Genomic DNA, 24,597 nt, shown 5'->3' on the forward strand with positions numbered 1-24,597 from the left:
AAAGTAATTTTAAAGCTACATTTAGGAAAGAATTCTCTAAAGGACCCATTGCATCTCCTTTAACTTTTAGGGAAGAAAACAAACAGATGATCTCTAAGTAGGATTTTCTGAGCTCTGTTGTGTAACTTTGCATTTGGCCAAAATTTACTTACAGTTACTTCTTTCCATTTCCATTTGCAAGAGCCCAGCTCTCTCACACAAATCCCTGTTAATGACACACATTTGTAGAGCACTAAAGGAAGCTAAAGGGATGCCCACACTCTTGGTTAAGCCTCATTTTAGATGCTGATTTGAATTCAAACAAACTCCTCAATCTCTGAACTCCAACTCTGCCCCCTGCTTTCATTGTGCCTGCTAAGCAAGCAGGAGCCAAGCACCAGCAAAATGCCAGCCTGTCCAGGAGAACTTCCCATGTGCAGCCTGGACACCAATAGTAGCCATGGGGAAGAAATTTCCTCTGAAAATTCTTTTCAGTTGTATCTATTTCAGCCCAGTGCAAAGCTAAAAGGGTCAATGTGGAAAGTGCCAGTGCTTTATGCTAATACATTTGGTTTTGCACAAGAATAAAGATTATTGAAAAAGGTTAAACAAACTACTTTGAAATAATTTTTTCCATCCTTCTTGGTAAGACTTTATTTCTAAATGTGCACTCACTTGGACAAAACCAGAGTAATTCAAGTGGAGCATCGGCCAAGGCTCTGGAATCACTATTTGAACAGTCTCAGAAGCCAATGCTATCATTAAAATTATTTCATTCTTCAGCACCAGCTCTGTGCAAAATCCTGCGCATTTGAGAGGTTGCTAGAAAATCATCTGTGCTTCCCAAAGTCTGTTCCTGGAAGTCCCTTTCCCAGCCACAGCACATGCATAATCACCATGGCTAACCAATTATTCTGGGAGCGTGTGTGATTCCCAGACTGTCAGATTTTCGTGCTTTGAGATGTTGACATACAGCTCCAAGCTGAACACTTTCAGCTCTAGGATAAAGCACATAAAGGAGAACAGGGTGGGTTTAGTACACCTGTTCTCCATCCATCCATCCATCCACCATCTTTAAACTTGAGAGAAATTCACTGTAGACTCCCAGAGGTAAAAGGCAATGAATGAAGTCACTCCACAATATTTTATTTTGCTGCTAAGATACCATAAGGTTGAAGGAAAGCTGACACCAGGAAAGGTTACACAGGCATCCCAGGAAAGAACTCAGGAAGCAGGGAACACTGCCCATATACTTCTAATGCATTTCTAGCTAAGCTCCACACATTTAATATCTTGCCCTTCATCAAAAAGATTTATGATGTTTGATAGCAGAATGGTATTGCCAACAGGCTGTGCTGCAGGAACACTGTCCTTGTGGTGTCATGCAATGACATTGCAGGAATAAATGATCTCGCTCCCTCTCTGCAGTAAGTGCTCACATCCTCTCTGAGCAACCCATTTACACAAAGAGATCGGAGCTGCAGATCAGTGCACACCACATCTGATGAGCAGTATGTGACTGCAAACCACATCTCCTTCTCCTGTGAGCTGGTGGAGGCCCCAGCTTCACCCAGCCATTTACTATTCTGATTTGTCTCTGTCTTTCTGCTGTCCTTGTTCTCTCTGAGGTCCAGCCTGGGACTTTCCTTTACAATCCTCTGATGCTTTTACATTCCTCTAATGCTCCTTTTGTCTAAACCAGAGAGTAACTATGTGTGCTTTAGATGTCTTCATACAATTCAGGAGCCACAGTAAACTGCACCATGTCCATCTATATTTCTCTGGCTTGCTGCTTGCTATGTCTTCCTAGTTTTCATCCTAGTCCTGAATGTGTTCTTGCTTTTTACTGCTTGTTCTATCCCACTTTGTGCCAATTATCTGCAACTTTCTGTCCCCAAAGCCAGGATTCACCCTCAGCAGTGGCAGAGCACAGAAATTATTATCCTGTATAACCAGAACTATGCAGAAAAAAGCTCTCTTTGGAGAAAAGCATGCAAGCTGGAATGAATGTGAGGTACATACATGGCCAGTTAAGAACTACTCAAGGTGAAATGTCTTTTCAAAAGTACTGAAATCAAATGGCTGCAATGAAGTGGTCATTTGTACAGGATGAAAGACAAGAATATTTTCCTGACAACTGGCTGAAAACTAGCAGCATCACTGACCACATACCAGTATCCTCCTCAGGAGGGCAATTTGCCTGGGAAAAGTGTTTTTGAGACAGAGCACATCTGTCAGAGCAGCAGCTTGCCTTGGACAATGCCACACTTTTCCCTGTAGCAGGGTAAGTCATCATAACAGGTCATGCTCTCCAGTTGTTCCGTATGATTCTATTTATTTCTTTTGCTAGTGCACTACAGTCCACTCTTGTTTTAATCATGAGTATCTTGAGATCTCCTATTCCACAGCAACGTCTGAAAAACTTCATGGGTCTGGTGCCTCAATAGCCACAGTATTATCTTTCAAGTGCCCTTGAACCTTTAGTTCCCCACAGTGACACAGTGATGCGTCCTTAGCCTTGCTAAGGTGACTGCACAAGGGATGTATTTTTGCAGGTCAGTCTGTGTGAGAATTTGGAATGAGGAGTCTATTCTTACCTCACTTAGTGGGTCACCTTGGAGGAGCTTGTTCCCTGTCCTATGCTTCACTCTCCTCACACGTTGGAAGAGATATTTAATATTTCTTGATGAAAAGCAATTAGCTAAGCTGCAACACAATTTCCCCTCCTAATTATCTGCCAGCCTGCTGTCTGCTAAGAGGATGTTCAAGCTATGTGCTCTCATGCTTGCAGGTGCACTGAGGCACTATTTGTTTTTGTTTTCTTAGCCTCTCTCTTATACTTCTTGGGCACAGTCTTTGTGCTCTTAGTCTTCATAAAAATGTACCATAATACTCTATTCATCCTAAGTTCCATCATAGCACTCTTGACAGAAAAAACATTAATTATCAAATAAATAGCATTAGAGTTTTAATTTATAGTTTAACTTCTGATTTGATGTGTAAAGAAATATGATATTTGAAGCAATTTGAAATAAGGGATGGCACCCAGGCTCTCTGAAGGACTCTGGCACAATTGACTGTAGACTGCACAGAAGAAACAGATCTCAACACCTGGAATCCTGCACCTTTCTGGAGCATCCCTTAAAATAGCCTACAAGCATCTGCCAGGACAATACATGACACCTCCACACTCTGGAGCGCGAGTTGTGCTGGTGGTGAGTTCATGTGCAGAGCAACCACACAGAGCCTATTTGTGAAGTTCAGCCTGCCTGGGAGAGCCCAGTGCCACATTTCATGTGCTGTGTACTCAGTCTGCCCTTTGTGATGGCTGTGTCTGGGACTTACAGACACCTGGCATTTCCATCAGCATTATATAACTTTGTCCTTCGTTTTACATGGCCAGACATGTTTAATAGACGAAAAAGCTCACCCCTTCTCCTGACAAAGTTTCTGTGTAGACAGTGAAAGTGGGCATGTCTCAGGAAAGTCCAGAGATTATGTATTTGAAAACCAACTAATGCCAGTAACCCTCATCTCCCCTTATCTACCCCTTCTCCCCAGCCTCCACATGATCATTTCCCTGAAGCACAGAGAAAATCTTCTCCAGCTAATTCCCTGTTTCTTTGGTTGATGGTGGAGGGAAGGAAAGCCCTCTCCATGGAGGCACCCGCCTTTGTTCCTCCTTTTTGCCCAAAGCCACCTTGCTCTTCAAGCTGCTGCTCTATCACCTCTGCCCCTTTGTTCTCCTGCTTAGGGATTTTCCACTCCTCACCTTCCTGCTGATAAAGTTAATCAAACTAATTTTCCCACTCAGCCACCTCCCTTATCACAGTCACTGACTGCTTGGCCAGAGCCCAATGGATATGCTTTATGAGTGCTGCTGTTTGGTCTGCGGCTTTTTATGGCCAGGGTGAATGATGTGTCCCAGGGTCTGTGTCAGCAGCTCTCTGATTCACAATACCTCGAGATAAATAACAAATACATTTTGAACCATTTTGTGAAACAACTCAAATTCATACATTCAAATAATTTCATCATCAGGAAAAGATACAGGATCTTTTTGTTTGGCTTTGAAACTCTCTGCTTTTAACTAGTGCTTAGTCCAATTTTGTTCTGTTTTGTGTTGCAGTGCAGACCTTCTGAAGATGCAGAATGGGAATATGTGTGAGAATCAGCAGGAAATATCTTTTCTCCTTGGCACCTCTGGCAGACCTCCAGTCTGATCTGCCTCCCAAGGCCCCCTCAGGAGTTAATGCAAGAGCCCACGGCTCAGTGAACTGAGGAAGCCAAGGAAATTGGCACTTAACCCCAGACGGGCTGAAACTCTATGGTGGGTCCCTTAGAGTGATTCAGAAAGATTTGCAGTCCTTCCTCCTCCTGCTGTTACTGCTCCAGCATCATGGGTATCAGGAACACCAAGGACAGCATGCACGGGGGCCAACAGCAGCGTTTTGAACCATGTGTCAGCTGAACAGGTAGTGCCACAAGTCAGTAGGTAGATCCTTCTGCTCAGTGTTGCTACTCATCCCCATCATTTGATTTCATGCCACTGAGTTTGCCTAAGCAATCTCAGTGATGGTCTGCTCCCCACAACTTGGCTGTCAGTGTTAGAGACCTCTAAGGAGATCCTGTCAGCTCGGTGGGAGGAAAATTCCTGAGTACATAAGGCTTACACTCCTAAGAGGATTCCTCTTTGCACATTGCTCCTGGTGCAGGATGACATTGCAGAATTTCACTGGTTATCCTGCTGAGGTGAAAAACAAGTTTCATTGTGCTATGCTAGAAATAGTTCTTAAAAGCATTCTAGATTTGGAAAGCAAGTTCAAAGAATTGAGGAGCAGCTCTGACCTCACATACCCCATCCCCATGTCTGCCCCTGGCCGCTCATCTGTGCACCCCTTGCACGAGCTCTGGACCTTCCTTAAGCTTTACACGAGCCAACTTAACTCACTAAAACAGCAGAAAACGAATCCCAGGGGGAGGAAAGGGAGTAAAGGGTTGTCTGAAGTTGTGGTTGGGCCATTTGGCTCGGCAGGATGTCCGGCGGATACCAGAGCTGCGAAAGGGAGCAGGGAGGGATGGTGGTGGGCGCAGGATGCAGGGTGGCACAGCCTGCCTTCCTCTGCTCAGCAAGCTGGGCACCAGCCCAGAGACACTTGCAGCCGTGCCCCCAGGCAGTCTCATCCCTCTATCGTCATCCCCCCAGATTGTGGCAAGCTCGGTGAACTCATGCTTTCCCTGGAATTCAACAGACTGTAAATGCCACACTGGGAGTTTTCTGTAGCTTAAAAACTCGATAATTGGTTTAATTAGGCTATCAATTTATGATCTTCTTGCTAGTGAAAAGCTGCTTGATTCAATGTTAGCTTTTGATATGCAAAAATGCTTTTGAAACTCTACCTCAACCTGGGTGGCCCAGAAAGTGTTATAATTTCCCTGACAATAGATAATTCATTCATAATTCACACATGTATCCCTGCTTGACAAATGCTGATGGAGATTGTTGAATAATCTCTGAGGCTATGGATTCATAGGAAGTTTTCTTTGGAGACATTGCCAGAGGATACATTTTTCAGACTTCCCCCAACTCAAAAGCATCAGTTTACTTTACTGACTTTCTTGTGGACCTGTAAATATTTCATTCAACCTAGTGAGAGTGCATAAAGGCAGGGACAGTAGCAGTGACAGGGAGGAAATACTCTCCTCACACTAACACTAGTACCAGGAAAAACATAGCATGAAACTAAAGCTTCAGTTTAAATAGAGAAGATTTAATGACTAAACTTTCTATGACATAACCACAGAAATACCTAATAAATAGTCATTATGGTGGTAGAAAGATAACAACTTATCTACAATTTTATACTGACGCTAATTATGATCTCTGACTAGATGAATTAGAAGATTCTCAGTTCTGAGTGTGGTGTTTTCAGCCTCCTTCTGTGTTTCAAAGGCCCTGGCATTTTCATTACTAGTATTTTACTAGTATGATAACAAGAATGACAGTGTTGCAGAGGAATTTCCACTGATTTAATGTCATTTTATATAATATTTAATCCTTCGCTTTACAATTTGTTTCAGTATTTTCAGCTATGCTGATTTAATTTAACCTGATTTCTCTGCAGAGCCAAAAAAATTTCCAGTTCTCACAGTTTTTGGACTGCTTCGCTCATGGGCCACATTTGTTTCTGTTTCAATTATGACCCTGTTAAAATGAAAACATTTTGTAAGTTGTAAAAATCTGCTTTAGACAGCACTTTGTTCTTAAATTAACGTCAGCCAGCTTTTCGTGTTCTTACACCTACAGCCCAGACTGCCGAGCCCAGTTTCATATCCTCTACATCACTTGGGGAAAGTGTTATTAGTGAATCCCTGAATCATTTGCTGTTTTGACAGGTGGTCAGTTCGCTGTCTTGTTCAAAGAGCAGTTTGTCTTTAAGCAGTGCATTGCTATTCCATACTGGTTTTCTGGTCAGGTTGCAAAGTGCCAGATGTCAGCAGTGTTGGTCCAATTCCATGGCTGACCGTGCCCTTCTCTGCTGGAGAGAGAATGCGAGACCTCTCCCTCACGGCAGTGCGTGGCTGTGGGTGGAGGGTGGGGTGGTCAGTACCACACCCTGGGGCCCATGCAGAGAAGAGGGAGAAATGGCTCAGGAGGTTGCAGTAGGGGCTTGCAGAGAAGAAGAAGAAATGAAGTGATGCCTTTGGGGACAGCTATCCAACATCTCTCCCCACAGAGCCTCTATGCCTTTCTTTTCTACCCTTGCTTTCCTGAGATGAACCAGGGAGGGACAACAACCATGAGGAACTGCCTTCAATTCCTACCTTGAATTCCTATCTCTGGCCGTGTCAAAAATATCCTGTTTCCTCTGCCTTGGGGTAGCAGCAGTGCCAAGTGTTTCCAGACCCACCCAGTTTCAGTGGTAGCCAGGGGTCCTGTCTGGTCACAGGGGGAAGCAGCGGTTTGCACAGCTGGTTCCTACTCTGGGAGATGAAAGTGGATGAAGGCTTCTAAACTGCACACCAGGACATCCCATCTAGAGACAAAAGGGGTTTCCAAACTGTGGAAACCAAAACCACTGGGGTATAAAGGCTAGGGTAACAATTGGTAGGATACACCACGTAGAATAACATAAATGTTGTGAGCTCCTCCCTCAGCTCAGAACCACTGAATCACAGAACATTAAGGGGTTGGAATGGCCCTTAAAGACCATCTAGTCTGAAACACTGCTGCCATAGAGAGACACCTCCCACTTGACCAGGTTGCCCAAGGCCTTATCCAGCCTGGCTTTGAACACTGCCGGGGTAGGGGCATTCACTCCCTCCCTCACAGGTCAATCTGTTCCAGTGTCTGACCACTCTCAGAGTAAAGAATTTCCCCCTAATACCTAACCTATATTATCCCTGTTTCAATCTGTCCCCACAGTATGGTATATAGCATGTAGTGAAGTGTGATAGGGTGCTTTGAAGGGATAGAGAGGCTCCTATCAGGTCACTGATAGATCTTGTGTGTTTCTGTGAAGGCCTCCCAAACACAGCCTTATTTCAGGCTTATATCAGCCTTATCTGACCTAAAAACCTTCTGCAGCCTCAAACCTTTGCTTCCTTCTCTCTATTCATAGCATTTCCACACCCTACAGGCAGGTTGAAGGTGTGGGAGCAGATATCTTTCGTGTGATGAGAATGTCTCACTGCCAGAGTGAATTGTTGTCTCCAAAACATTCTTCAGAGCTAGTGGCTTTACAAACTCACTCAGAGCTAAGGATTTTCTGGGTGGCAGGTGGAGACCTACACCATAGGGAAGAAGAGGAGAAAGTCAGCTAAGATGATGGGAGAAAGGAAAGAAAAAAAAAAGGGTTTTTTCTGCAATCATGCAAAACAGGCATTTTAGATAGCTGGAGACATTTCTGCACCTTGGTTTGGATGGTGGCTGGTTTACATATGAAGCTGGTGCAAGGGAGGAGGTGAATGAATAGCTTTCTTAATCCTCCTTGTTTGGCTGCTTCTGGGGAGATGAAGGCAGGTCTTCCTGCACGGTGTGAGAGAGAAACTGGTCAAAATCAAAGTCTCTCTTTCTACCCAGTGATCTTCAGCTGTTAACCTCCAATGTGAAAGGTGCAACAAAGCAGAACCCAAAGACCTAAGAAAGGAAAAAGTAGCACTTCAAAAGCAATCCAAAGGGGGAGCTACTTCAAAAGGCAACCCTGGAGTAAGAAGCACTTCAAAGGGGAAAACTTCCCTAGGGAGCTTGTTGCAAATTATCTTAAAGTAGGTCCTACCATCAAACGGATGTAATTAGTTTCATTCTGATTGTCATGAAATCTTGCTCATTCAAAAACAGCCTGAACATTTCATATGGTAGAGGAGCACTTGCCAAAGATACACCAGACTTTAGTGTAGTTAGCAGTCTATCACTGTGGCTGCAAGTACCTGCTCACCAAAATTTGTTAAAGCTCAGGAAGGTGTCTCAGAGCAGGTCTGTCCAATGTTATTAACTTGGGTTAATTTAATTCTCATTTTTCACAGCTGACTTGAACACTATAAATGAAGTTTGTTGCTATAGCAAAAAGTGGAGAATGTTTCTGGCCTCTCATGTATTTCCAGGTACTTTTTGCAGTGATATTTGAGCACTCCAAAATTGCATACACTTTTTCTTCCTCTGCTTCGTTGTCTCTAGGCATAAGACAATCCAAACATCATGAATTGCATGCACTGCCAATTAAATTTACTGTTACCATAGACAGTGTAATTAAAATTGTGGCAACATGGTCTGACCCTCCCATTCCTCCTCTTTTTATCTTTCTTGTAAGTCTTTTCCTTCTCATCACTTTGAACCCTTCATCTTCTATACATTCCTTTCCATGTGCTTGTTCTCACGACAGGGGAACCGAGTCTTCCCAGATCTCCTGGCTGCAGCTGCACCCTCCCTTGGCCAGCATTCATATTATCTGCCTGGACCCAACACTAATACAAATGTTACCTTTGAAATGTCTGTTTGCTTCTTAGAATTTCAAATTCTATATCTGTAAAGAAAGTAACAGGGTGAAGTGAATTGCCTCTGCAATTTAGGTCAAGCATGAACAACAACTTCCAAAAAGAATGGAGGCATATCAGGATTGTTAAGTGCCCACAGCCTGATTTCAGGAAACCCCTGCACTCTGCTTCCTCAATCCCCTCTCAAATCCTTGGTGAGAAGTTAATTTTTCATTCTCATGAGAACTAACTACCACCTTTGGATAAATTAAAAGTAGTGTCTTGTGAAACTGCATCCATGCAGTTAGCACTTAGCAATAAGTGCTAAGGTACCTCTTTCAATTGTACTTAAATGGATCCAAGAAAAAAGAATGGATACATATTAGAATGGTGTTAGATAAAGCACCCATCACTTGAAGACTCTCACACAGACACCTAGAAAGCTTACTCATATTTTTCTTGTCTTTCCCATCAGTTTGTCACTACGCATCTTATTCAAGAGTTAAAGCTTGTTTGTTTCTTCCTGAATAGCATCTACATTGTTACCCTAAGGCAGGCAAAAGGTGGTTCCTTATTCCCTACCCAGGTCAGGCATAGCTGCATACATACTGGAAAAGGAGGAAGGGCTAAAATGAGGGAGGATTGGTTTTAGATTTTTTACCAAAAAGCAACATATAATGCCCCCATCTGGAAGTTATAGTGTCATTTTCCTCCTTGCAACAGACAGACTCTTACAGTGTATTTTCAGTGTCTAATTCCCATATTTTCTGTTTAACATGCTTGTTGCAGCAAATTATCTTCCACATTAATAGTGAGATTAATGTTGTCTTTTGAAGTCAAAGCAATTTTTACACATAAGAAAAGATCCTCCCCTAGACCTCTCAAGTGCACCAGTGTTCTGGATTTGAGCAGCCTGCACTCTGAGGCATACAGAGAAACAGCTCCTGGAGTGCAGGGATCCCTGGAGTGTGTGACAGGTACAGCATGGAACATGTCAGACCCACTGCCCTCTGACCTGCCAGTGTTGGCAAGTCAGCTTCCACAAATAAAAAGTTACTTGGCCTTATCAAAGGGTGCTAAAGTGTGTTCTACACTATGAACACCTATTTAAGTTTTTTAATATTAATCCTTTTGTAGTTGGGACTTGTTTTGAAATTTGTCTCTTAGCAACACCAGAGTTATTTACAGTAAATCACATCTGAATTGAGATGAAAGAACTTCACCTGACTTCAGAAAGGAAAATACACACAACTTGTGTTTACAAGGCAACCCATTACAGATGATTGCTTTGGTGATAGCAGCTTATGGAACATCCATATGCACAGTTGGCATTTGTAAGGTGATGAAACAGAATGCAGTTTCTGATATCTGATCTGCTTTCACTGTGGTACTTGCAAAAATAACTATACCAAATAATATTAAACTTGGAAATCAAAACAGTTGATTTATGTGAAAGATAGAAACCAAACCATACTTTTTATTAAAATAAAGATCGAGTTCTAAAATATTTTTTTTAAATAATTGTGGTTTCTAGTATTTAGACTGCTATAGAACAGCATGACAAAGTTTTAGAGCCTGAGGCTGCCATGCTGAGCTAAAAGGAAATTAAAATAGGGTTGTTCTTGTTTCAAACTAGAAAGGATATAAGCTTATAGAGGATAGCTGCTCTAACTCTATTTCTTTATCACATTCTGGAGAGAGAGAGAGAGAGTCAGTATTTGCAGTATAAGGAAACAGAGAAAAAAGGCTGGCTTGGGAAGAGATGACCTGTCTTTGATAACAAATCCTTTAGTACTGTGCATGCTTTGCAAGTCCTCTGCCTGGGGGTTAAACCTGGCTGCTGACTGTTCAGTTTTGTAGGTCTGGTTCTATGGTATTTTGAATGGTTAGAGAAAAGGGAGAATTTATGGTACAGATTTCACCTTAAGCCAATTAAGAAAATTAAACTACGTCAACATCATCAGTTCAAAAACAAATTAGGTTTTGCAGCTATGAATCTTTGGTATTAGAAAACCAGGCATTCCTATTTAAAAAGGGAGTAAAATTATGGTTTGGGATAGCTCCTCAAGAAGATTTCAGCCTTACTATTTGAATTATGGCAGCACCTTTCTGTTAAATGTTCTGCTTGTACTGTCATTTACAGACTGAGCTAGACCCACAGGCTATTACAGAGTACAGGAGGATTTAGCATCAAAGACAGAACACACAAACTTTTGCAAGGTGACCAGGGAGGAGACATCTTTCCTAGACACTTGAGGGGGAAATGCTGTGGAGGACAGGGTGGCTCTGGAGAGTCACATCTCTGAGTACAGACTTCCATTTTTCAGATATGCAGCCTGTCCTAGACCTCTTGTCAAGCCCTTCTTATAAAATGCAGACAGAAAAGATCTTCTCCATCATCATCATCTCCTGTTACAAAAATTTAGACTTCTGTCCTTTCTTTAGCAGAACTCAAGTTCAAATCCCCTTTTCCTTTGGTCTTTCCCATTTGCCACCTCCTAACTGCTGGTCTGTAGCTATGTAGGTTGTTGTGCCTCTTTCATTTTCTATGGATTAATTATGTATTCATTATTACTATCTTGGGTCAATGCCCATAAGAATCTGTAGCTGGGAGGACAGCTCTTATCTGAGATGTGAGAGAACTGCATATTAATGAATGTTCTGTTTAGTACTAATCCCTGTATTACAAAGCAATAAGTCTTTGTGTCTCCAAAGTCTCCTTTGAATGCTCTAAAGCTTCAAATGTAGGGAATTAAGTTGCCCAGAGAAGTGCTGGATGCCCCATCCCTGCAAACATTCAAGATCAGGTTGGACAGGGCCCTGAGCAGCCAGATCTGTTTCAAGATGTCCCTTTCCATTGCAGGGGGTTGGACTACGTGATCTTTAAAGGTCCTTAACAACCCAAACTACACTAGGATTTTATGGTCTATTCTTTATGTAGCAGTGGAGGGGAGCAGTCTTCCATCCTGCAAGTCCAGTCCAGTGTGTGCAGAGTTTCCCAGTGCAGGGAGGATGAGCACAGTATGCCTCAAATAGACACCAGGCTGAGGTGGCCACCAACCCCAATGCTGTCACACCTTCAGGCAATTAATTTGTGTGCAGCAGCAGGAAATTCAGTCTCTGTGGGCTTTGCTGGTAAATCTCAAACACTTGCATACATTGATGGCACCAGAGAAGAGATTAGCAGCCAACAGGGCACTTGGGGAAAACCCATTTATAGACTTCAAAGTGTCTACATAACTGGCAGTGAGGTGTTACCATCTGGATGGCATCTAACCATCAGGCAGTCTCTCCTTCCATGAGATTTTCCCCAATACAGTCAGTCTTCTAGAATAAGGAGAAAATATCACCCTCCAAGAAATAACAGCCTTTCATTCCAAAATATTTGAGAATGTTTTCTAATGCTCTGAAATGAAAGCAGAAAATGTTTCTTATTTCCTGCAGAAGTCAAAGAGTACCATCTTTATTTTTGTGTCTATTCTCAGTGTTCAGCTGTCATTGTAGTTTAATTATTTTGTCAGAAGCATCTGCAATTTGGAGACTCTTTCTTATATATTTTCATGCCATTTTCATCCCAGTTTGCACCCCATGGTAGTGCATTCTGGCAAGTGGTGGGAAACAGAAAGAGGATGGGGCAGCAGCACACAGAAGTGGTCAGGTTGACACACAGATAAGGCCACGATGCAGCAAATTTAACTATGACAAATCAGGGAGTATAATGAACCCAGGAGCACAAGACTGGTAAAGAACAACTCTTTTTATCTTTGATAGCAGAATCTTAGAGCAATTTTTGAGTGTAATTGTTACATTTTTGTAACGAGTTTGTTGTACTTGCATGATGCTACGCCATTGCAATGACATATTTATTGAACAAAAACCATTCATTCTGAATGGTTTTATCTGTCCCAACACTTACAAAGGTGTTGAGGAGGGAACAAGCAAGGTATACATTTGCTGGTCAGGGCTAAGGCACCAAGACATGCTTCCTCCAGCTGTCTTTCTCAAAACAAGGTCACCTGAAAAGGGGTTGGAAAGAACCGTAGCTGTGGAGAGGGTGGAATGCTGGCCTAGTGAAACCTGCACATGCTGAATCTTTTCCTGGACTGACAGGAAAGACCTAGGAGGTATAGCATCTGTGTAATTTAGTGATGTTCTAGGGTTAAGTGGGTCTCCCATCTGGGTGAGAGAGTATCTATTATGCCAGAGCAAGCACATAAACCACAGGCTGACACATAGATTAATGACGATTACCAAGTCTAGACCCTGCTGGATGCCTAAATATACAGCTGTAGCATGACACTGTCTCAAACATCTGCCAGAGGGCAACACATAGTAAATTTTTCACATACAGAAGGGAATAAGTGTTAGATATTGTTCAAGAAATAAACAAACCAAGAAAACCTGTTCTACCTCAGCTGGAGAGAAACAATTGTCTGGATTGTCCCTGTCAGCATTGGAGTAGATTTATTGCTTCTTATCAACAGCTTGTTAAAAAAACTGTCAAGACATTAAGAAAATGGGGAGGAAAATCCTCCAGACCATAGTTAGCTATTGATGTCCACAAGTCAATTTGTCTTGCTTGGAAATCATGCTATGGCTGTCAATAGGGGTGAGCTATGCTATGTGATGCAGCTCTGACTGCAACAGGTGTGAAGGTCAGCTAGCTCCTTGCAAAAGAGTTTAAACTAGAAGAGTGTAGTAAATATGTGGGAATATGTAGTTATTTATGTATCATGACTGAGAAGTTTTAAATAAATTGATTAGCCAAACTTTTTTTTTTTAATGGCTGCTTGATACATTTAAAAATAAGGAATGAGGTCTTCATTATGAAAAGAGTGGACAGGTGGCAAAAATCATTCCATTCTGGCCTAAGATAGATATATGAACTATAAGTTAGTCCAGAACCCATCCAAGGTAGCCAAATGTTTTAATGGAGACAACATTACGAAAATATTGCTTGGAGCAATGGATGAACCAGCAAAGGAGGATGTCATTGGTAAGAGCACACATGTAATTCCTAATAATCCATGATTTTCTAGTTCATCTCATTCTGTTTTCCTAGACTGAATTCACCTTAGATCTACTGCCTGCTTATAATTTGGGCATTCAGAAATGTGGAGGTCACATTTGGAGTTGCCAGTTATTAAGAATATGAGTTTACAGGTATATAGTCTACAGCTATATACCTGTAGATCAGATTTGCATAGTGGTCTTATATGTCAGTTACAGCATTAATACAATGCTATCAGAGACCTGCAGGGAGTAAGAGACAGCCAAAGGAAGGCATTTGGTTTTGAAACAGATTTTCTACAGTTTCATTCATTTGTAAGAGAAAAATCAATCCAAAAAAATCACGCAAATTTGTAAAACAGAAGTTATAACTAAAAAACACACCTGTATATGCCACAGTTTCTTCCCTAATTATATGGACAGAAGGAATAGAATTGTCTATTTTTCCACTTTGTGAAGTTTAATGTAAAAATTATCTATGTTTTTGTAGCTCTATAAACATAAGCTATGGCTTTTATGACACAGATGAAGAGGGCCCTAAATGTGGATGTGGTTTTAAAATGAAATGAAAGAAATTTTATACCCACACAAAATGAATTGCTTATCTGTGTTATCTCTGCTTTTGATGGAGTCTTTAGTGTTTTCTTCCTATTCCCACTTACATCAGATCATATGGGTAAAATACACAGATAAGAGAGATCTCAGTCTTAGAGTGACAGTGTGCAGACTGTTTAAAACTGTATGCTATATTCATAGTCTGCATTCTTTATAAATGTTATTTATTGCAAAATGTCCCTAAATCTACACTGAGGTGTAATGTTCTGCCAGCAATTGCTTTAACAGCTCTCAAAATCAAAAAAAGAAAAAAAGAAAAACCCAGGGACTCACTTTCTCTCCAATTTTTATTCTATTAATTCTGTAAAACTATGTCATTCCTGTCCATCACTTATGTTTAAGACTAATTTCATAGCCTGCAACAATTACTTCATGCATCATGGATACCTTTTGTCTGAAAATAAACCTCCAACAACCCAGAAACTGCATTTTTCTTCACACGTGATTGTTCTCCCCAAAGAATTTTAAAGTAGCATTTTTGCAAAGAAATTTTGTCCATGTTAATTTTTTATCTGCTAGTAGAATCTAAATATGAATCACTGAAATGAAGTCCCTTCTGTTTTCATGGATCCCACTGTCTCACATAGCAAGCCAGCAGGGACAAGATAACCCCTTTTTACCCAGAGGTCTTTTGTCAGCATGCATGACAGAAGGAATTATTTGGTGATTAATCCTTATTTCAGAATTAGAAAGCTCTTTCAAAGCTGTTTTATGTGGCCACTGGTCCTGAATACACAGGGGAGAGTGCAGGGAGAGCACAGCAGCGAGCACTCTCACCTGGGAGGTGCCCCAGGTCTGTTCTGTGCCAAGTGTGATGATGTCCTGGCTGTCCCTCCTCTCACAAAGCTGCTGCCCAGCCCCTCCAGTCATTATCTTGCTGCTCACCTGACAAAGCTGCCATGGTGCAATGAGGCTGTAGGGAAGGCATGTGGCAAGAACACTGACTTATTCATTTGAGAATCTATGCACATCTTGGCTCAGAAAATCTCAGATGAAAAGAACGTGTTTATTGCATTGCAAGAGTTTCTTCATTACCTGAAAATAACTCATAAACTGGAGGCTTGTTGTCTGGCACTAAAAGCAGCATCTCCACAAAGCACATTTGTAAGAGCTCACAGTCAGTTTCACTAATTAGCTATTTTGTAATTGCTTTGGATAAAGTAATTTTACCCTCTTGAAATGTGTGATCATCTTTAGCAAATTGTCTCAAAGTGCCATGTAATTATTCTATTTGTGATGGTGTTAAAGCAAAAAAAAAAAAAAAAAAACCACTGGCAGCCTTGCTCCCAAATCAACAAGCAACTAATTTTGTCGCTGTTAGAGACACAAAAGCCACAAAAAAAGGCCACCAGGTTTTGGAGCATGGCTTCTACACATGTGAACTGTGACAAGGCCCAAAAATAGCTTGAGTGCAACCTCAGCCTTATCAGGCAAAGTGCTGAACAGACAGGGACTGTGAGACAGGGAGAAAGCAAACATTAAACCTATCTTGCAGATGGGCAGCAAAGGCACAGAGCAATTAAGGTTCTGATTTGGGAAAACACTTAAGAACATACATGAATCCCACTGAAGTAATTAAGTCCAGCTCCTGGGGAATGACTTTAATGAAATGAGACCTGGGAAATTGCCTGCAGCCACTCATAAGCTTAGGAGTGAACCAAAAGCGAGTTCTGTCTCCAAAGTCTCATTTTGGTAACTTCAGTGGTGTCCTTGCTCCATCTCACTGGGGTCTTCCCTACTGGCTTTGTTTCTGACCAGAGAGCACAAAAGAAGGAGCTGGACATGTGAATGCAGAGCAGGAAAACCTGGGGGTTGGGGATCCTTCTGCCTGAGAAAATATCAGCTGGGGTTTTATTGCTCTTAGTTTTTTTTTTCTGTTTTCCTTACTTTCCTCTATATTGTCCTTTTTAATATTGCAATGTTAGCTGTTGAGAGGGAAGGAAAGACAGTGGTGGTCTGTCAAGCTCATTTATCAAACACAGTCCTGTCCTGGAGTCCTGACACAGGTTGGAAGGTGCAGCCCTGGCATTTTGAGGTGGCACCATGGTCTTGCTGTCCCTTGTGTCCTGCTGCTGCTACTCCCCTCACTGTGACCTGCTGCTCTGCCTGTTCCTGGAAATAAACCTCGGGGCTGAGCCCACCTAGTCCTGCACCTGTTTGCACCTAGGCCTGCACCTGCTCAGCCCCAGCAGCACCTGGGGTGACAATATGGGCAGGATGATGGGAGTGGTGACATTTGCTACCCAAATTGGGTCATGCACTAGAGGAGCTATTAGATCTGCCCAGGGGTTTATTTCTGAGACAAGTTTAGGTGGAAGGAAAAAAATAAAGGGGGAAAATGGAATTTCTCTTTCAAATGGGCATGCCTTGGGTGACATATAGCTACACTCAACTGTTCAGGTCTCTATTAAAAGCTGGCCAAAAATGGACATGTAGCTAAATTCAGAGATAGTAAATAATTTTTCCGATGGAGCTTAACTTTAAAAATATTCAGGACTTTTTCTTTTCTTTGCAAAAAAAAAAAAAAAAAGAAAAAAAAAAAAGGAAAAAAAGCCACTATTACTTCAGACATTTCAGTGAGAAGATGTGTAGTAATTTTTTTTCCCAGAACTGAAGTGAAACATTTTTAAATATTTTTTAATAATGCTTTGGTTTCCTACTGATATGCTCTGCATGTTTTTCTTTTCTGCGAGATACAAGTTTCTGTCAAAAGGAAATATGTCATTTCAAAATGAAATATCAAAATATTTGCTTTTAGTCTCTTGAAATAAAATGTTCAAACTTTTTCAGCTGAAGCTTTTCACAGACCCAGAAAGGAGTTTTCCCATCATCCTACATGACAGAGTCAGGGCAGTGATTGTTCCTCCATCCCTTCCTGTCATCTCCCCTCTGCTATTTTTGAGAATTTAAGATGTGACAAGTTAATGGCACTTCAGATCCCAAACATTTTCACTGAACAGCCATGGGGGAGACAACTCATACCTTTCTAAACACTGCTTCAGGCTCTGCTGCAGCTTCAGTTAGTCTAAGGGAGAGCACTAAATGCATTTTCTGGCAGCAATCACTCCAGCAAATGTTATCTCTTTAATCACTTCTTTGATGTAGTGAAAATACCAAAAAATAAATCGTGATGGTAGAACCAGGATGCTATTATGGTATGTGCTGGACCAGTTGATTTGGGGCTGAGAGAAAGTTGTTGCTCTTTTTTCTTGGTGCAGCTGTTTTCTCCCATCCGTTGTCATTTGGACCTTGAAGTATCTCAAGACAGTACTTCTTCCTGAAAAAAAAGAAAAGAGTGTTTTCTTGCTCTTGGTTTTCAGTCAGCTGGTTTGATAGCTGCAGAGGAGTTACTTGCCATCCTGAAGGTTGTCTGTCACCTGACTGACTGCACTGAGTGTCTCCATTACTTACAAAAGCCTTTGTCTTTCTCTGGTCACCAGTGCTGCTGTTCTTGTGTTTGGTTTATGATCTGTTGCTAGGGTGTATTTCCCTGGCTGGGATCTGGCCACATTTGGCTGATGTCTGGCATGTGCTGCTCTGCTTTTTATTCACGTAATTGTCAAGCAGGAAATACCTATGAACTTGTTATCATCTTGTGTTGAACAGAATCCTGGTGAGCTGCAGCACAGTTGTTTCTGCTCACACACATCATTCTCTGAGCTGAGTACAAAGCATATGTGTTTGCTTGTTTCACAGCACACAAGTGTAATAGGTATCACATTGTGTGATTTCTCTTTCTTTGATTAGGCTTGCAGGAAACTCACCTCCTCCCACTAGTGAGATCCACATGTGTGTCCTTCCCAGGCTGTGTTGCTAGACACTGCTGTAAGTAACCCTGGATTTCTAGTCCAAGCTTTCCTGGAATATGTTAGTGACAACCTCCTTGTCCAAGGGATAGAAAAACCCACCAGGAGCGGGGCTATTCTGGGCCTTGTTCACATGCAGGAGGAGGGGCTGGTGATGAACATGATGCTCAAGGGCAGCCTGGGCGGCAGTGACACTGAAATTGTGAAATGTAAGATCCTTAGGGCAGAGACTAGATGCTCAGCAAGTTCACTTGCCTTCAGGAGAGCAGATTTTGGCCTCTCCAGGGATCTGCTTGGTGGAGTACCATGGGATAAAGCCCTGGAGGGAAGAGGGACCCAAGAGACATGGTTAATATTCAAGGATCACTTCCATGCTCAGAAGTCACGCATCCCAACAAAGAGAAAGTAAATAAAAAATGCCAGTAGACTTCCATGCATGAAAAAGGAGCTCCTGGACAAACTCAAACACAAAAAGGAAACAGAGAGGATGGAAGCAGGGACAGATAATATGGAAGGAATACAGAGAAAATTGTCTAGGCCTACAAGTATCAGTTTAGGAAGGCTCAAAACCTGATAGAATTAAATCTGGCCAGGGACATCAAGAGTGACATGAAAAGTTTCTATATTCTATGATGATGATGAAAGGAAGACTAAGGGAAATGTGGGCTCTCTCCAGAGGGAAACCTGGCTACCTGGGATGTGGAAAAGGCTGAGGTACTCAGTGATCTCAGTCTTCACTGGCAACTGCTCCAAGCACATCACCCACATCACAGGGGGCAAAGGCAGGGGCTGGGAGAGCGAAGCACCCACTGAAGGAGATTGGGTTTGAGACCATCCAAGGCACCTGAAGGTGCTCAAGGCCATGGGACCTGATGGGATCAATGTACAGGCCCTTAGGGAAGCAGCAGATGGAGTTGCTAAGCCGTCCATCATATTTGAGAAGTCATGGCAGTCCCATGAGGTTCCCACTGACTGGAAAAGGGGAAGTTCAACCCCCATTTTTAAAAGGGGAAAAAATGAAGACCTGGGGAACTACAGGCCAATCTTACCTCTGTGCCTGGCAGGATCATGAAGCAGGTCCTCCTGGAAATTGTGCTAAGGCACATGAAAAATGAGGCAATTCATGACAGCCACACAACTTCTTGAAGAGCAACTGACATAATCTACCTGGACTTGTGCAAAGCGTTTGACACTGTCTCACACTTAGCTCTAAATTGGAGAGACATGGATTTCATGGATGGACTTTGCAGAAGATAAGGAATTGGCTGGACAGTGACATTCCAAGTGTTGTGATCAAAGACTCAATACCCAAGTGGAGACCAGTGGTGTTCCTCAGGGGTCAGTGCTGGGACTGGCCCTGTGTCACATCTTTGTCAGTGACAAACACTGGCATCGAGTGCACCTCAGCAGGCTTGCTCTGGGAGACCTTATACAGCCTCCCAGTGCCTGAAGGGAGTTACAGGAGAGCTGGGTAGGGACTTTTCTCAAGGATGTGTAATGATAGGACAGGGGATAAAGGCTTTACCCTGGAAGAGGGTAGATTTAGATTAGATATTAGGAAGAAATTTTTTCCTGTGACAGTGGTGAGACACTGGAAGACTTTGCCCAGAGAAGCTGTGGCTGCCCATCACTGCAAGTATTTAAGGTCAGTTTGGACATGACTTTGAGTAACCTGGTCTAGTGGAAGATGTCCTTGCCCATGGGAGTATGAACTAGAAAATATTTAAGGTCCCTTCCCACCATTTCTGTGATTCTATGAACTTTATTAATTTGTCTCTGTCCAAAGAAGCTGGTGTGAATAAATGAGGAGTGGTACAGCCACAGCTGTGGTCTCCACCCTGTTCTAATTCCAGTAAAAGACTTGGACCATTGTTTCCAAAACCACCAATGGGCTCAAGTGCACCAGTGACTCCTGTGTAAGCCATGTTTTCCCAGGCCTAGGCAGATGGCACAATCTCAACATAGGAAAAAAATTATTCTTGATCGAGGTGTTAACTCTGTATCAAGCACCTACAATTATGGTACTTCTTAAGGCCTGACCATATTCAAAAGATGCTTAAAGTTTCATCCTGAAATTTGTGTTTACAAAATGCAAATCTAGCATCTAAGCTGGGGGATTGATCAGTGGCTGACTTCATTGCAAAGTTGACTTTTACCTGAGTTTCTTGCAATAGTGATGTCCTGCAGGTGTGGCCAGAAGAGCTGATGTCTGGGAGGTTCATCCTGATTATGGCTGGGCTGTGCATGTGCACCCACACTCTCTGGCACCACAGAAATTGAGCAGGAGCAGCCTGGGGGTCTGCTGAAACACAGCTTCTTCATGAGCCAGGCTACCATGGAAAGGACTTGGAGAGGAGGCTGAAATCTCAACACCTCCATGCTCTCTTCCTGGGCTTGAAATTTCTGAGTCTCAGCCCTTTATTTTCCTGTAATTTGGATTTTAAAAGGCCTCTGCTGAATGGTTTAGTATTAGGACTCCTACAGATCTTGCTTTGGGTCACTGCACCTGACCCAGGAGTGTGATGAATGCACCTTTGGGCAGGCTCTGAGAGAGGCTGAGGAGCTTTCAGGAAAGGTGTGGGAGAGGACTGCAGCAGGTTATGCAATCTTCAGCCCTCTTCCTGCCTGTGTCTCAGGAGCCCTGGAGGAAGCCAGCAGAAGGTGAGAGCTACTTGAATGTCTCTTTTGGAGAAACCAGCTTGTTCCTGGCCACTTTCCCAGATGCTCCTCAATAAAAGAGGAAATGGGACCATGAGCTAGGCAGTACACAGTAGTAAGTCTGATCATTCTGAGAGTGATCCAAAGTCCTGGCTGCAGGAAGGTGTAATCTTACTCTGATTGTCTACTTGTATGCATCTGCATACAAACCATTTAGGGCCCTTCAGGTTGTACCTCAAGTCCTATTTACAGACAGCTGTGAAAGCAGTTACAATCACAGAATGGACCATGATTCAGCTGCCTTCCATCTACAGAATTCCTCGTGGACAAACGATCATTTGCCTGCAGGAGATTTCTCCTGCTCCCTGTTTGGGCCCCAGAAGGCTCCAGTGGCTGATACTGCAGGACCTCTGGCAGGGGCTGCTCTTCAGGCTCTCCTAGAGGGGGCTTGGCAGGCATCTTAGAGAAGGCAAACAAACTGCCCACCCACTGGCAGCCAGCTTGATGTGAACTAAACAACTGTGGCCAAAGAGCTGTGAACGAACAAAGCATTTGCTGAGTGAAGACAGGGATACCAGGGAGGCTGGCTGTCTCCAGGAGGGATGTTTGCTGAGCTAACCTGCATGCTGGCATTTCCATGGGTTCATTTCAGAGTGAGCAAATCATAGGGCAGTGCACCATTTTCTTGAGCTTGATTTTGATGAACAGTGGGATGAGCTCAAACACTTAACATGAAATACTAACTCTGATAATGATGACAGACTTTACAGGGGCCTATTTTGCATTACTTAAATACTTTTTAATACATTATAACCCATCTTCCAATGATGAGTGAAAGCTGGAAGGTTTCCAGGTTCTTGTCATGCAATAACTGTAGTTCAGCCATGTCTAACCAGAAAGAACAAATTATATACACATATTTTAATTGGAAAATGAGGTGGCAGATCTTAGCAACCAATGCTACATTAACTATCTCCTAAATAATTCTATAGTAAGCTGGGCCTTCTGGAATTGCCCTTTTGGGATTTACCCATCAATAAAGTGAGATCAACATGTGATGCTTTAGGAAGGTAAGACTGGAGATTGAAGTTTTATTGCCATAAGGCATGTTTTAAGTTGTAAGGAGATGCCCTTCAGAAAAATTATATTTAAAACTATTCCAGGAAGCCAGCCAATGTACACAAGCATTTGCTGAAAGTATGTGAGAGATTTATGAAAATATTTCCTGGATGAAACATTAACAGCACAATGTTTTAAAAGTAGAACTACAAGAAATGTGAGAAGTTTAGGTGAATGTCTTACTGAGATACAGACAAACCATGAGAATCCAGGACACAAAGCATCAGCTGCATAGCTGTGTTTCCATTGAGAGAGCTAAAGGATGTCATTGATAATGGAAAATGACTCCTTACCAGTCATTCCTCACACGTTTTGTCAGTTGATGTTACCTGAAAGATCCTTCCATTTGAATTGCACATGTAGCACTGCTTTACTGCTCCATGGCTGAGTGCCTCTGGGCAGGGAAAAATTCCGCAGTTTTTCAATTTTTGTGCTTTGCTGTTGGATGTTTCTTCCCAGCTTTCAGCTAAGCAGTCTCATTCACTCTGTCCACTCTGTTTCCCATTTTCCAACACCTAATTCCCTTCTCTGTCCTTTCACATTTCTTACTTCCGTAATGTCCTTCATCTCTTTCCTTGAAACCACAAGGAGTCATCTCTGGCAATCCACAGATGCAAATATGTACAATATGTAAAGCTTCCCTTTATTGCTTAAACAACTTTTCCTACTTTTTGACTTTATCCTTTTTATATCAGAACCACTTTGGCTTTGGAATTGTGACCCTGTATTTTTACAGTAGCAATGATATTAAGGTGGTGCTGCCATGTACTGTACTTAGAGATGCTGCCATAATGAGATAGCAAAAGAAAAAAAAGGAATGTGGAAAATAAATAGCAATACTGAATGAGGAAAACTCAATGTCTATGGTGAGGTCTAGAGAAAGGCAACAGAAAATTATTTCTAAGATATAAAGATTTACACTGTCAATGAGAATTGGGATGCACACCTAGCACACCTGTAAAAAACCAGTAAATATTGCTAGAAAACAATCTTCATCATAAATAATGCAACAGATACAACTACAAGCCAGTCATTTAGAATTCACCACACTAATGTGTTTTGGAGCAGCCATGGTTAAAACTATTCCAATGTGTGCACACTGGTTATCTTACCACAAAAATTTTGCAAGAAAAGCTGGTTTGCAAGCTAGGATTTCCTGAGTTAGATATGACATATTCTTCCCCCATTTTTAGGAGAGCCTAGAGTTTTTAGACACACTGTTAAGTTTAAAAGTATTTGTCAAGACAATCCAACACCCTGTTGCATCCCTGGTGCTCCATATGGGACGTGAAGAGAAGTGTTGCCAGTTCAAGAATTAAGGAAGAACTTTTTTTTCCTAATAGTCAATTTGAAATTTTGGAAACTATGATTTGGTCATATAGGATGAATCATCAACTTAGATATTTATAAATTTTAATCATTTGTCATGCCTGTTTCTGAACAAAGGATTGTACCACAGAGCTGAATTTGGTCTGACTGCTATCTACTGTTCACTCTTTTCCTAAAATACTTTATACATTTTAAAAATTCTCCTGCATGGCTGTGCAGTGCTAGTGACTTTTCATGGAGTTTAACAGACATAATGGATTTTTCAAGTGGAAATAAATATGCAAGCCTTGGTACAATATGCATCTGAAAGAACGCTCACTCCAGCAAACTTAGGTAGTCACTGCTTCCTGTGATCTACCAAAGCTGTGATGCAGATGTCTAGAAGCAAGTTAATGACCATAACAGCTATTCAAGACCATGAGCTCTGATTGTCTCAGTGATCCTCTGTGGGAAAAAAAAAAAAAGATGGATTTGTACTGATTTTGGTGAGGAGTAAATACATATTCCTGCTGCAGCCAAACCCACTTTGAAAAATGCTGAATCAGTGTTTTCAAACAATGCTGAACATGGTCTAATTGCAGCTTTGTAGAAGGCCACGGCTGCTACGAGATGGAGGCCTCTGAAAATCTCCCTCCTGACATCCAAAAGCAACAGTGGTTTTTGTTGGATCAAAGGCTACATTGCACCTGCAAAACCTAGTCCAAATGGGAAGTCTTTCAACTCCCACGTGTTGCAGAACTACACACTGTACAAAAAATTAGTCAGTGTGACAAGCCCTAGATATTTCAAAGTGAGAGTTAAGGCGTGTACGGAATAACATTCTTCATTTCACACAAGGGCTCAGAAAAATTGATGCACTTTAAACCTGTGAGATGATCCAGGTGGAAGAAAAATCTCAAAGAAACAGATATTTAGAATTTATAGCTGGTGCAGATGGTTTAGATGGTTATAATTCACATTGTAATAAAAAATTGGCACCAGACACCTCCCTGAAATCTGTTACCCACATTTGCAAAACATGGTTAAGGACATGTTTCTAGCTAGGTAATATCTAGAGACCTTATTCTAGAATGAAAAAAAAAAAAAAAAAAACCCTCAAAGGATGCAG

This window comes from Haemorhous mexicanus, chromosome 5 (assembly GCF_027477595.1).
Source record: "Haemorhous mexicanus isolate bHaeMex1 chromosome 5, bHaeMex1.pri, whole genome shotgun sequence".
Taxonomy (NCBI): domain Eukaryota; kingdom Metazoa; phylum Chordata; class Aves; order Passeriformes; family Fringillidae; genus Haemorhous; species Haemorhous mexicanus.